We start from the raw sequence: 15,894 nt of genomic DNA on the forward strand, positions 1-15,894 counted from the left end.
TGCTACATAAGAAAGTAGAACGTAAGGAAAGGGAAAACGTAGCAACAAGAATGCCACAGGAAATTGTCATTGGCTGGCCACTTACATAAAATATGGGCGAGCTTGTCACACAGTGAGCAAATTAAGATCCTCTCCCTAAAATCTTTGTAAAAACATTTGACATGGCTCAGAACTTTAAAACTTCAACCATATTCGTCCGAGTGTTGCCTAAAAGAGATGGCAGGTCCGCTGGCAAGTCAGCCGCGGCCCGCTGGTCAGAAAATAAAACGCAATCAAATAAAACGTGGCGCATGGTGACCTGGACGCCACAAGCACCACACATTGGAGGGTCCTCCCGCCGGAGCAGGAAGCCATGCGTCATAGGGCTGTGACCTATCCGAAGCCGAGTCAGGAGAACCTCGTCCCGTCGATGGGGCTGAAAGGAAGTACACCACACACGCGTTGTGGGCTTCACTATACGGAGCTTATTGTCAGTCACTTCCAGCCACTCATCCTCCCACCGACGCATGACTCTTGAGCTCAACAGCGAGGTGAGTGCGTGCAGGGCTATAACACACTGAGATACATGTGGATCGAGACACGCCTCCTTGGCTGCGAGATCTGCCCTTTCATTCCCAGCAACGCCGACATGCCCCGGAACCCAGCAGAAAGCCACCGCCTTCCCCAATCGCTGTAGGCGGAGGAGGGCATCTTGGATGGTTTGGACTATTTTATCTGCTGGATACAAACGTTGCAATGAGTGAAGGGCACTTAGTGAATCGGAACAGACAAGAAATTTAGGACAGGAAGAATGTCTCATGTGCTCCAGTGCCCGCAAGATCGCAAACAATTCTGCATCAAAGACAGTAAAAGTCTGAGGCAGTCGGACCTTGAGGACACAGTATGGAAAAACAACTGAGCAACCAACAGAATCCCCTTGTTTCGACCCATCCGTAGAAACAGCTTAATAGTCGTGGTGCTCAGATAAAATGGAAGAAAATGCTGGATTAAAAACGGTGGCAGGAGTGCAATCTCTCTTGTACTGCAATAAATCTAAAATCACTCCGGGCCTCTTCAGTAACCAGGGTGGCAGGCGGTTAAAACCCAGGATTTGGGGTTGTACAGACTCCACACCGAGGGACTCTAGCACACGTTGCACACAAATCCTAAACGGCAACGTAGCCCGGGGACGGTGGGAAAAAAGGCGGTCCAGAGGTGGATGAGCAACAAGATGGTGAGCAGGCGAGGTGGTAGATTTGTTATACGAGGATGAGTTAAATGAAAAATTTGTAATAACAAATCGAAATTTCGCGCCGTTACCCTGTAAGTTGGTAAGCGTGCTACAAACAGCGTGCAGAATGGCCTGTAGGTGGCAGCAAAAAATGGTTCAAATGGCTCTGAGCACTATGGGACTCAACTGCTGAGGTCATAAGTCCCCTAGAACTTAGAACTACTTAAACCTAACTAACCTAAGGACATCACACACATCCATGCCCGAGGCAGGATTCGAACCTGAGACCGTAGCGGTCGCGCGGTTCCAAACTGTAGCGCCTAGAACCGCTCGGCCACTCCGGCCAGCTAGGTGGCAGCATAGTGCAGATACACACATACCGTCGCAGTATCAATATAAAAATGGTCGCCCCATTAGCGACTTGCACCAGGGAAGAACAGCGTTCTGTTAATCGGTTTTTGCGTAGTGAAGGTGTGAAACCTATTGAAATTCATCGACGAATGAAGGTTCAGTGTCCGCAGCTCGTGGTCGTGCGGTAGCGTTCTCGCTTCCCGCGCCCGGGTTCGATTCCCGGCGGGGTCAGGGATTTTCTCTGCCTCGTGATGACTGGGTGTTGTGTGATGTCCTTAGGTTAGTTAGGTTTAAGTAGTTCTAAGTTCTAGGGGACTGATGACCGTAGATGTTAAGTCCCATAGTGCTCAGAGCCATTTGAATCATTTTTGAAGGTTCAGTACGGTGATGCATATTTGTCACAGCAGCAAGTCTACGAATGGAGTAGGAAGTTCGCAAATGGTGTGACTTCAGTGGAAGATGCCCCTCGTCCAGGTCAGGCACAACGAGTTGTGAGTCCACAGAACATTGCAGCAATTGAAGCCACAGTGAAGCAAAACCGCCGAGTGACACTGAATGACACTGCAGCATGTTTAGAGGTTATTCATGGGTCAGCACACCCCATTGTGCGTGATGTGTTCCAGTTTCACAAAGTGTCTGCAAGATGGGTGCCACGGCAGCTGACTCCTGAAATGAGAGAAAGACGTGTTGATGCTTGTGAAGAACTTCTTTGGGGCTTTGAACGAGAAGGTTATGGCTTCCTTACAAGAATCGTTACTGGAGACGAACCCCGGGTTCACTTTCACCAACAGGAAACGAAGAGAGCGAGCGAGGAATGGTGCCATTGCTCATCACCAAAACCATAGAAGTTTCGAACAGAACCAACAGCAGGGAAGGTTATGCTGACTCCCTTTTGGGACGAAAAAGGCGTCATTTTGGAGCATTACTCGCCTAGAGGGACCACTGTCACCAGTGCATCGTACACAAATCTCCTAAAAAATCATCTGCGGCCTGCAATCAAATCAAAGCGACGCGGATTGCTGTCAGCAGGTGTCCTTTTGCTACAAGACAATGCAAGGCCCCACACTGCCCGTATAACAGTTGCAACAATCGCAGAACTGTATTCTGAGTGTCTTCCTCATCCTCCATACTCACCAGACCTTGCCCCAAGTGATTTCCATATGTTTGGACCACTCAAAGACGCAATGGGAGGAAAGAAGTTCCGTTCCGATGAAGAGGTACGCCACGCAGTGCATGAGAGGTTGCACGGACTATCAAAACAATTTTTTTCTAAAGGAATCTATGCACTTTGTAAGAGCTGTAGGAATTGCATTGAGCGTGAGGGAGATTATGTTAAAAAGTGAGACAGCTTTGTACCACTTCTGCACAATAAATAATATTTAAAAAATATTTAAGGTTTTCATTTGACTCACCCTCGTATTATCGGTCTTGAAAATCGTAATTAAATTTAAAAAAAACTGCATCCGAACAGGCCTTGGAAGGCCCAACGAACTGACCGACAGCCGTGTCATCCTCAGCCAATAGGCGTCACTCGATGCGGAGATGGAGGGGCACGTGTTCAGTACACTGCTCTTCCAGCTGTTTTATTTACATGAATATTCGTCTCGATGGGCAACGAATTCACAACGTTCAGTGTAGATGCACAATATCGTTCGACCTCTGGCGGGAATCTAAAATTAACGAGCATGGAGGACACGGACAGAGACTGTGGATAGGTGTCGCTAGGTGGGAAAATTGGGTTGACCTGGGAACATAGTCCGTGCATTTTGGATAAATATTTTGTCTGGGTGGCGCAGTGGTTAATGCAACTGACTACAGATGAATGTCCAATTGGAAGGCATGTCACAGCCACTTCATCCTGTCGAAGTCACCGGCTTGAGGAAGGCCACAGCTGGATAGCGTGCATCACCAACTGCAGCTTACTGTTCGTCACCCGCCGGTCACGCCTCCTCCCACAATTGTATGGACCTGCGGCTCACCCACGAGATGACATCCTGCAGGGAAATGGAACATGAAAGTTAAGTTCCCTGCAGGTCTCCTTTGCGGCTTTGTCTGCCGGTTCATTTCCCCAAGTTCTCACGTTTCCTGGTACCCAGCAGAATGTCTAGTCCTTCCCCTGCCGCTGTAGGATGTACAGTTGGTCGTGTATAAGCTGAACCATTTTGTCTGCTGGATAAATGTGCTGCAACGATTGTACAGCACTAAGGAAGTCGGAGTGGATGAGAAACTGTTTGCTCTGAAGACGCCTCACCTGCTCCATTGCTTTCAGGAACGCATGGAGGTCTGCAGAAAATACACTGTAGTGATGAGGAAAGCAAATCCTGAGGACACAGTGGGCCCAATGACTGAACAACCGAGGGAGACTCCTTGTTAGGAGCCATCAGTGTACACAGGTTTAAGAACTGTGATGCCTATCTAAAATGTTAAACAACAGACTAAAACGCAAAATCTGGAGTGCCATCCTTTTTTTAAAAAAATTCGACAAGTCTAAAATAATTCTGGACCTCTGCAGCAGATAAGGTGGAGACCTGCTCTAAGCTTGGTGTAAAACCTCAGAACCAGCAACACTCATTTCCAGAAGGCAGTCCTTTAAACAAACCCCATAGGGGATCATTGCTCAGTTCCAAGTACAAAAGAGCCTTCGTATTGGTTCCGAGCAGTAGTATGGAAAGCAGGTGTGTGTGGCTTGAGCAGTGTTTTATATGCCTGGCACATCGTGAGGAGCTGTCGCCTGATAGCCTAGCCTGGTGGTCTAGTGTTGAAGCGCGTGCCTGGAAAGCGAGAAGTCGTGGGATGAAATCCCGGTCGAACCACGGCAATTTTCAGTCTACCTTTAACATAGCCTTCACTCTCAACAATGTAAGGAGTCGCCAGGAACGACACGTTAAACTGTAGCTCCCGTTCCCCAATTGGATAAATGCATGCAAATCGCCAAAGTGGTGTCCAATTGGAAGAATTGCACCAGGCCACTGACCCCAAGAAAATATTACGAGGCGTGTTTTTTTAAGTAAGTATCGTTTTGAAATTAAAAAAAGACGTACTAAAATATCTCAATAATTTTATTTTTACATGAAAGCCTGTACCTCAATCTACGCACTGACGCCATTACAGTCTGATACTTTCTTGTTTACGTTGTGTACTGAGTGTTTAAGTTGCCTCCGATAATCATGAGTCCCGCCGACTGTGAGTTCGGGCTGGTTCAAATGGCTCTGAGCACTATGGGACTTAACATCTTAGGTCATCAGTCCCCTAGAACTTAGAACTACTTAAGGGGCTCCGGAACGCCCTATACTTGCAATGTTAAAATAACGCTTATAAATTACATCTTTCCTCACAAAGTATTTGAGGTAGGAAGTTGAACTTTTTACAGATTATTTATTGGAATATGGGCTACAACTTAACACAGGGATTTTACAAAATTTTAGTTCAGTTATTAAAGATGATTTTTTTTCAATTGTAATGAAAATTCACAACATTTTTTTGCAATTTTTTATTTATATATTCAAAAATATACAGTTTTTTGGAAAAAGGCTGTGTTAAATTATGCAGAAGGTACTGTGTAACATTTACTGAAAGTTTGAAACAAATATGTTTGGAAGATCCTTAGAAAACATGTAATTAGTATGAGAAAATAAAAGTTTTGGGAATCGAGCGACAAAGATTGGATTAACTTTTTAGTGCATTCCAGGTCCATAGGATGGATTATCTTCATCCTCTGCAAACTCCTCCTCCAGCTTCCTCTTGTTCCTCCTCCTGTTTACTCTTGCTTGTATTTCTAGACTCTTTACAGCCCTGTCTGCAGCCCGAAGGCGTTCCTTGTCTAAAGCAAGCATCGCTCGTTGTTGTGTTCGTAGATTTTGCTACCATATTCTTCAGTTGCAGTTACTGCAACACTGTTCCAAAAGGTGGTCATGTATGAACACTTATCACTTTTCAGTTGTATTTCACTAGCAAGTCCTACGTGCTTTATTATGGAGAGTTCCAGACCAACTTCACTACAATGAATACATCTTACACAGTTTGAAAAAATTCCTTTGAGAACCGACATATCAAATATTTCATTCACATCCGATTCGCCCATAAAACATTCATAGTTTTCACTCATTGAACCAAGCTTCTTCTGTGAAGTATTTTCTTTCCCACTTTGACTGCTATGGGCAGTTGTACTTGAGAGGTTAGGTTCACTCACTTGGTTATCGTCTTTATTGTTTACAGTAATAACACATACCTTTGGCTTTCCAACATTTCTCCTTTTCTTAAAAGCCTTCAGAGGATTTCTAATAACTTTACTTTTACTCATTATTATACTTCAACAAAACAGAGACTCAAGAAACAGAATTAATTACGAATATTTTCGAGATAACGACAGAGTAAATAAACATGAAACAATCGACAATCACACCAGCGATATATATTGAACCATCACAGGTTAGCCGCAACACATACTTTATCTCACATCACTAAAATGTACCTGATGAACACGCACGTTAATAATAACACCATTTGACAGCAGTTTAACAGCGCCACAGTGAGTCACGCCCATGTAGAACACATTTAAAAAAAAATTTAAAAATAGTTGTAGTCTTCGGAATTGAATAAACTATATATCTATTAAAAGGTAATAGTCTGCAGAGTCAGAAAACGCAAAAAAGTAAAAATTGAACTTTTCATGATTTTGAGCCTTTCGGGAGCCCCTTAAACCTAACTAACCTAAGGACATCACACACATCCATGCCCGAGGCAGGATTCGAACCTGCGACCGTAGCAGTCCCGCGGTTCCGGACTGAGGCGCCTAGAACCGCACGGCCACCGAAACCGGCCGACGTACGGGCAGTTATAAGATTTCTTAGTGCTAAAGGCCTAAAAGCGATCGATATTCATCGTGAGATTTGTGCAGTTTAGGGAGAAAACATTATGAGTAACGGAGTGGGCATCCTTCGGCCGTTAATGTAAGTTTGGTGCAAGAAATGGACAATAAGGTGAGAGAAAACAGACGCTTTACGATTTCCTCCTTGCGGGATGACTTTCCTAATGTTTCTCGTAGTGCTTTGTATGGCATTGTGACCGAGCACTTGAATTACCGAAAATTGTGCGCACATTGGGTACCGAAAATGTTGAACGATGTGCACAAAACCAAACATTTAGACAGTGCATTGACTTTCCTTGGGCGGTACCACAACGACGGTGATGATTTCTTGAGCCAAATTGTTATGGGCGATGAAACATGTGTGGCCTACGTCACACCAGAATCAAAGGAATAGTCCATGGAAGTTGAGCAAGGGCATCGTTTTGCTGGAAGACAATGCCCGTCCGCATGTGGTGAATCAGACCAAAGATCTCATCACATCTTTTCGATGGGAAGCTCTAGATCATCCTCCGTACAGCCCCGATCTTGCGCCCAGTGACTACTATCTGTTCCTGCACTGGAAGAAACACCTGAGCGGTCAGCATCTTCAAGACGATAACGAAGTCAAAACAGTGGTGATGCAGTGGTTAACAAGTCAGGCGGCAGACTTCTATGACGAGGGTATTCAAAAGCTGGTACAACGTTATGACAAGCGCCCCAATATTGACGGAAATGATGTAGAAAAGTAGATTAAGGTAGAGGCTTTCATGTAAAAATAAAATTATTGAGATATCTTAGAACGTCTTTTTTTAATTTCAAAGCGGTACTTACTTAAAAAAAACACGCCTCGCATTATTACCAGAGAGAATAGAAGCGAACGAGCAATTGCAAAAAAGATCTCCGGTGGCCATCACCAACCGTAAAAAAGAGTTTGCCCTAGGGCGACCGAAAACAGCACAAAAACATAAGGTAACCAGCCTAGCATATAAAGCCCGCGTTGTTGTTTTTTGGCGCTAATAATCATCATACAGGATATAACACTACATAGTTTGAGCCACCACGCAAATCCGTGATATTTAGGGAGGATTATACTGCATGACGAGTGCGCTGTTTTTGGCGAAGAAAGAAAAATGACCTAGAAAGAATGAATTTAGGTGGCTGAATTAGCAAGTAAGTGTGAAATTCGTGCAGGAAGTGCACTTAACACTGAATTATAGCTCAAGTTTCCTTTAACATTATCTCAAATGCTGACGCTTTTCGCTAGCTTCTCATTACAACTAAGCGACTAGAATTGAGCAAGGTGGATGAGGGTGGAAGGAGAAAATGGGAGGATGGCGTGAGGTAAAATTTTGTGATTAGGGCTGGAAAGAGAGGTATATCTCCGGATAGATTACTTTGCTAGGGAGTGGGAGTTGGTTAAAACTCCGGCGGGAGAGGATGGATAAGGCATGACGGTACGTGGGAGGTGAATATGGATGTAGTGGTGCAGTTGGATAACTGGATTGGTTTTTAGTGGGTGGGAAGTTGGGTGCTGAGACTGGGTTTTCCGATTAATGTATCTGATCCGAAGGTGCTCTAGGGTGAGAAGAAGGTTTGGGAAATGGATAAGCTGCTGCACGATTCGAGTTGGGGAAGGTAAGCGGATGCGGAAGGCGAGGCAGGATTTGTGTCTTTTCAGGATTTAGAGGGACTTATAGTATTCAGGTGAGGCAGAGATCCACACAACGTTGGCGTAGGTTGGACTCGGGCGGATGAGGGATTTATAGGTGAGGATAATGGTAGAAGAATGTAGATCCCAGGTGCGGCCTTTTAGTAGTTCAGTCAGTTTCGAGCTTTGTGTTGGACGCTAAGAGAGATGTGCATTCTATGTTAAGTTTTCTGTTGATGGTTATTCCTAAATACTTTACTGTGTTGGTCAGAGGAAAAAAAATGGAAATTTGTGGTAAGTTCTTATGGGACCAAACTGCTGAGGTCAGCTGTCCCTGGGCTTACAGCCTACTTAATATAACTTTAACTTACTCAAAGGACAACACACACACCCATGCTCGAGGTACAAATCTAACCTCCGACGGTGGGAGCAGTGCGAACCGTGGCAAGGCGCCTAAGACTGCACGGCTATCCCGCGCGGCGGTCAGAGGCATAACTTGGTTGTAGATGGGGAGATAGAAATCTGGACTATGGGATCGACGAGTGGGGCAAAGAAAATGGTTGCTTGGCTTTTCTGTGGATTTACTTGAAGTTTCTACTCGAAAAGGAGATTCAGGTGACCCTGGAGGGAGATGTGGGAGAACTGAAGGGCGTGGTGAGTGGCTTGGTAAGTTTTGTTGTCAGCATATTGAAGGAGGTACGTTGGGGTGGCGCTCTGAGAATGTCTGTTCAAAGATGTTACCGTTGTCGTCATGTGCTGACCTCCACGTATTTTTTATTTAACGGTAACATTTTTGAACAGAATGACGGAGTGGCTATGGGTAGTCCTTCGTCACCCATAGTCGACAATTTATTTATGGAGGACTTCGAGGACATGGCACTGAGGACCTCAGCTTTGCAACCAACGTGCTTCTAGAGATACGTGGACGATACCTTCTTCGTCTGGCCACATGGACGTGATGCTCTTAACAGATTTTTGGACCACTTCAACTGTCTTCATCCCCGGAGGTTGAAAATGATGGGATGCTTCCATTTTTAGACGTTATGGTTTATAAAAAACCAGATGGAACTTTGGGACACAGCGTTCACCGAAAGCCGACACACACAGATTGGTATCTGCATCCTAAGAGCTGTTATCCACCACACCAACGCAATGGCGTCCTTAGGACTTTGGTACGGAGAGCATATGCCATCTCCGACGCAGACAGCTTAACCCAAGAACTTGAGCATTTGATGACTGTTTTTAAGGAAAATGGATACACCGACAAGCAGATTCGTCGGGCTATGGAGTTTGGACCATCTCCGGAGGTGTGTGGCCTTTCTTCCTTATGCAGGAGTCTTATCGTTTAAGATTGGACGAATTTTAAGGAATTTTAACATTAAGAGTGTGTTCCGTCCACCTTCTAAGATTAGGGCTCTGCACGGCTCTGTGAAGGATGATTTGGGGCTTAAGAAACCCGGTGTGTACAAAATTCCGTGTCAATGTGGGAAAGCTTACATTGGCCGTTCGATTCGCACAGTGCATGACAGGTGTGTGGAACATCGCCGTCATACGAGGCTACAACAGCCGGAAAAACCAGTGGTAGCAGAACACCGCCTAAATGAGGGACACAATATGAAATTTGAGGAAACTGTGGTGGTTGCCAACATTTCCGGTTTTTGGAACAGTGTCTATAAAGAGGCGATTGAAACTAGGTTGGCTGATAATTTAATTAACAGAGACAATGGGTTTCCTCTTAGCAAGAAGTGGAATCCTGTATTATCTTGCATCAAAATTGAACGTTCTTCGGTGCGGCCTTGATTGCGATATATCGTTGTTAGCAGTGTTTCACTAAGGGCGGCGCCACCTCCCTGTTTTGGAAGGCAGAAACCGTGATGGGCGGCGCATGCGCTGTGTACTGAACGGTGGCCTATATAGGACGTCGATTTGCAACCCGGCGTCAGTTCTCAGCGGGACTCATCAGCATTTTCCTGAAGATGGCGACCAGTTGGATCGCCGAAATATCGACTCAAGTTGATTTTAGGAGCCGGCAGCAAACCCGAAGAGACTTTCAAGGGTAGAATATTTGATGAGCCACTGTGAAGGACGTAAGTTTGGATAGAAAGATCATTTTCAAAATCCAATATAAATCCTGTTGATCGAAGTAGACTAGCAACCCAAAAGCTCATACGTGGTTATCAGCAGAAACAGTGTACTATTTTTCATGAACACGTTTACACTCTATATCGAGGTGTGGGTGATTTGTGGGCGTGAAATAAACATTTGAAAGCATTTGATTAAATAAAAGGAAAAATATAAAGAAATATATTCGTGTATTTCGTTATTTCATGAACAGTGATATTTTCTTATAGTGGTGTAGAGCCTTACGTATTATTAATATTGTGACAGACTGATCGTAAGTGCTCTCGTTACAAGTCGAGTTTTGGGCCTGATGAAGAGTAGCTGGTTCTTAAAGTCTCAAATGTTAAGTGAAGAATAATATCACGCTTAAATAAAGCTGCATCGAAACCCACTGTCTTTATACCATATTAAGCTAGCTATTCCGGAATCAGGTGATACCGTGGCCATGTAGTTGTGTGTTGTCGACAACAAATAGGTAAACACTAACATAAACATTTCTCATGCTCTGATATCGACGAGGGAAAGAAGAGACGACAACGACGACATACTCGTATACATATTAACTTAAGTATGTTGTTAAATTAACCTAATCATGTCATGTATTGGAAAATTCGACTCGTTCCACATCATTACGAAATGTCGTATTCATGATCCATGGAACTAGTATTAATCTAATCTAATCTAATCTAATCTAATCTAATCATATACAAACGGTATACATGGCGCCTTACAATACGACAACACAACGGACGTCACGGTATAAAGGGAGAGTAGGACACACACAATACTTGATAAAGTTTGTTATATTGTTTGTTAGAGGGCAGAGAGCACGGGTAAACCATTTTTATTTACCATCAAAACTCGTCTCACAAGGGAACCTCCCCATCGCACCCCCCTCAGATTTAGTTATAAGTTGGAACAGTGGATAGGCCTTGAAAAACTGAAAACAGATCAATCGAGAAAACAGGAAGAAGTTGTGTGGAACTATAAAAAAATAAGCAAATTATACAAGCTGAGTAGTCCATGCGCAACATATGCAACATCAAGGACAGTGTGAGCACAGATGCGCCGTGGTCCCGTGTTTAGCGTGAGCAGCTGCGGAACGAGAGGTCCTTGGTTCAAGTCTTCCCTCGACTGCAAAGTTTACTTTCTTTATTTTCGCAAAGTTATGATCTGTCCGTTCGTTCATTGACGTCTCTGTTCACTGTATTAAGTTTAGTGCCTGTGTTTTGCGACCGCACCGCAAAACCGTGCGATTAGTAGACGAAAGGACGTGCCTGTCCAATGGGAACCTAGAACATTTGATCGCAAGGTCATAGGTCAACCGATTCCTCCACAGGAAAAGACGTCTGATATATTCTATACGACACTGGTGACGGCATGTGCGTCACATGACAGGAATATGTTGTCGACCCACCTAACTTGTACACTTGGTGAATGGGTAAAAAGATTCTTCTACCTTGCCCGATTTAGGTTTTCTTGTGGACGTAAGAATCACTCCCAAAAAAGTGATGAAAACATAAGAGTTTGTCACATAAACCGCAACAAATGAATGCAACAGTTTCACATTCGCACAGTTTTCCCTGTGCTCAGTCAAAACACATGTTTTTAACGTTTTCAAATTTTTGCCTGTGTAGACCGTCAAATCCTGCATATGTCCAAGCAAATCTGAACATGTCCTGGAATTTTGGAGAGCGAAGTTGATTATGTGTGATTGCTTGAACTTTGATAATTGTCTGAAAATAAAAAATTAAACTTTTCACTCGAGGGAAGACTTGAACCAAGGACCTCGCGTTCTGCAGCTGCTCACGCTAACCACGGGACCACGGCGCTCCTGAGCTGAGACTGTCTTTGATGTTGCCTGTTTCCGCATGGTCTACTCAGTTTGTGTATTTTGCTTATTTTTTTCATAGTTCCACACAACTTCCTGTTTTCTCGATTGATCTGTGTTCAGTTTTTCGAGGCCTATCCACTGTGCCAACTTATAACTAAATCTGAGGGGGGTGCGATGGGGCGGTTCCCTTGTCAGTGATACATTAACCATGTAATTAAAGCTACCATGAACCTAAGCAACGAGAATGATCAAGTCTTTAATACGTTTTTAGTTTTAATCAACATATTAGGTGTATACGGTAAAGTCACATTAATGTGACCACCGCCTATGTTCGACGTTAGAGTGCAATAACCACTGACAGAGAGCAGGAAGCAGCACAAGCAGAAGAGAGCATATAAAGCTTGTCGGGAGGATGCGGCAATTAGACAGCTGATGTAATGCGGAAACAGAGCGATTTATCTGATGTCCAAAAGGCTATTATCATTGGCTTTCTGGCTGTGGTAGAAGCATTTCCGAGACAGTTAAGCTCGTAAACTGTTCACGTGACGCCATACTTGCAAGTGCAAGTGTTGAGCAGCTGAATGCCCAGACGAACCAAGGGCTACCAACAGCGTCTCCTCAACGACCAATCAGTGGATGTTGCTGCGTTTTAGCCTCTGCAATAGGCGTCTGGTTCATGCACATATGCTGACTGCTATTCATCGGTGACGAAGGCTGGAATTGGAACGCCAGTACCGCGCGCCCACTTACAAGGAGACGGCACAACCATGGGGTCGGGGATTTGTCCGAAATTTTGTGTGGTGAAAGAGGACCCCTAACGCCTCAAGTGGTTAAAATATTAGGACGCACTACCCGAAAAATCCCGGGAAAAATCGATCCAAAGTTTCTTAGGTGCCTTATGAGTGTAAAATTTTAGTCCATTGCGGAGCTGCCGTCTGGCCCATATGTTTAGGCCTCGGAGTCATACGCCAGAGGTCTCGTGTTCGATTCCTTCTCCAGCACTTTTTTTTTCTTCTGTTGCTTGCAAAATTGCAGCGAATTGTTACAGAAGAATAGTGGAATTAATTCCCGGGAAGATTGTATAAAAATTCATTCTATAATTCTCCGTCAATTATCGTCACCAATATTCGGAGACATGATTCAATATGCCTGGTTTGCCTCAAAATTATCAGAAACTCAAAACATTTTCGTAAATGTTAATGGGGCATGTTTTTGTACAGATTTATTGCAAACGCCCTGTGATTGAAAAAAAAATCAGCCTTTATATGTTGCGCAAGATGTCGCAAAAATTATTGCTTTCTTTGTTTTTACGATAATTGCCGCTGGGGTTCTTGTTATATTATATGTATAAAAACTAAATATTTCCCAATCGACTTTGTTATTCTGATTAAAAACCCAATGTTTCCCATCATACAATTTACAATTAAGAATGGAAAACCCACCGCAAAGAATTGTGTTGTTGAACAGAAAGAAAATAATTTTTATTCAATAATGTAACTAATTTGTTAAAGATAATGTAGGTTTGGGAAACTTTCTGAATAATTGGTGGAATAACAAAAATGGCTCAAATGGCTCTAAGCACTATGGGACTTAACATCTGAGGTCATCAATCCCCTAGAACTACTTAAACCTAACTAACCTAAGGACATCACACATATCCATGTCCGAGGCAGGATTCGAACCTGCGATCGTAGCGGTCGCGCGGTTCCAGACTGTAGCGCTTAGAACCGCGCGGCCACTCTGGCCGGCGCTCCGCGATGGACTAACATTTTATACTCATAAGGCACCTAAGAAACTTTGGATCGATTTTTCCTGGGATTTTCAGGGTAGTGCGTCCTAATATTTTAACCACTTGAGGCGTTAGGGGTCCTCTTTCACCACACAAAATTTCGGACAAATCCCCGACCCCACGGTTGTGCCGTCTCCTTGTTAGTGCCGACAAGTGGTCTCTTCAGATTAATCACATTTTATGCTCCTTTGGACAGATGGCCGGCCGTTGTGGCCGAGCGGTTCTAGACGCTTCAGTCCGGAACCGCGCGACTGCTACGGTCGCAGGTTCGAATCCTGCCTCGGGCATGGAAGTGCGTGATGCCCTTAGGTTAGTTAGGTTTAAGTAGTTCTAAGTTCTAGGGGACTGATGAGCTCAGATGTTAAGTCCCATAGTGCTCAGAGCCATTTGAAGTTTTTTTGACAGATAGCCATTGGAGTATACGGCGTGAAAGGTCTGAAACCAAACAGCCTGCAATCAAAAGACTGGAAAAGGGCACAGGTCATCCCCGTTTTCAAGAAGGGACGTCGAACAGATGTGCAGAACTATAGACCTATATCTCTAACGTCGATCAGTTGCAGAGTTTTGGAACACGTATTATGTTCGACTATAATGACTTTTCTGGAAACTAGAAATCTACACTGTAGGAATCAGCATGGGTTTCGAAAAAGACGATCGTGTGAAACCCAGCTCGTGCTATTCGTCCACGGGACACAGAGGGCCATAGACACGGGTTCCCAGGTAGATGCCGTGTTTCTTGACTTCCGCAAGGCGTTTGATACAGTTCCCCACTGTCGTTTAATGAACAAAGTAAGAGCATATTGACCATCAGACCGAGTGTGGGATTGGATTGAAGTGTTCCTAGATAACAGAACGCAACATGTCATTCTCAATAGAGAGAAATCTTCCGAAGTAAGAGTGATTTCAGGTGTGCCGCAGGGGAGCGTCGTAGGACCGTTGCTATTCGCAATATATATAAATGACCTTGTGGATAACATCGGAAGTTCACTGAGACTTTTTGCGGATGATGCTGTAGTATGTCGTGAGATTGTAACAACGGAAAATTGTACTACAATGAAGGAGGATCTGCAACGAATTGACGCATGGTGCGGGGAATGGCAATTGAATCTCAATGTAGACAAGTGTAATGTGCTGCGAATACATAGAAAGAAAGATCCTTTATCATTTAGCTACAATATAGCAGGTCAGCAACTGGAAGCAGTCAATTCCATTAATTATCTGGGAGTGGGTATTAGGAGTGATTTAAAATGGAATGACTGCATAAAATTAATCGTCGGTAAAGCAGATGCCAGACTGAGATTCGTTGGAAGAATAATAAGGAAATGCAATCCGAAAACAAAGGGAGTAGGTTACAGTACACTTGTTCGCCCACTGCTTGAATACTGCTCATCGGTGTGGGATTCGTACCAGATAGGGTTGATAGAAGAGATAGAGAAGATCCAACGGAGAGCAGCGCGCTTCGTTACAGGATCATTTAGTAAACGCGAAAGCGTTACGGAGATGATAGATAAACTCCAGTGGAAGACTCTGAAAGAGAGACGCTCAGTAGCCGGGTACAGGCTTTTTTTGAAGTTTCAAGAACATACCTTCACCGAGGAGTCAAGCAGTATATTGCTCCCTCCTACGTATATCTCGCGAAGATACCATGAGGATAAAATCAGAGAGATTAGAGCCCACGCAGAGGCATACCGACAATCTTTCTTTCCACGAACAATACGAGACTGGAATAGAAGGGAGAACCGATAGAAGTACTCGAAGTACCCTCCGCCACACGCCGTCAGGTGGCTTGCGGAGTATGGATGTAGATGTAAATGATGTGTTATGGTCTGGGGAATGTTTTCGTGCCGGCCGCGGTGGTCTAGCGGTTCTAGGCGCTCAGTCCGGAACCGCGCGACTGCTACGGTCGCAGGTTCGAATCCTGCCTCGGGCATGGATGTGTGTGATGTCCTTAGGTTAGTTAGGTTTAAGTAGTTCTAAGTTCTAGGGGACTGATGACCACAGCAGTTAAGTCCCATAGTGCTCAGAGCCATTTGAACCATTTGAATGTTTTCGTGGATTTCCCTTGGTGATCTCGTCATTCTGGAAAGCACAATGG

Source organism: Schistocerca americana, chromosome 4, assembly GCF_021461395.2.
Source record: "Schistocerca americana isolate TAMUIC-IGC-003095 chromosome 4, iqSchAmer2.1, whole genome shotgun sequence".
In the NCBI taxonomy this organism is placed as follows: Eukaryota; Metazoa; Arthropoda; class Insecta; order Orthoptera; family Acrididae; genus Schistocerca; species Schistocerca americana.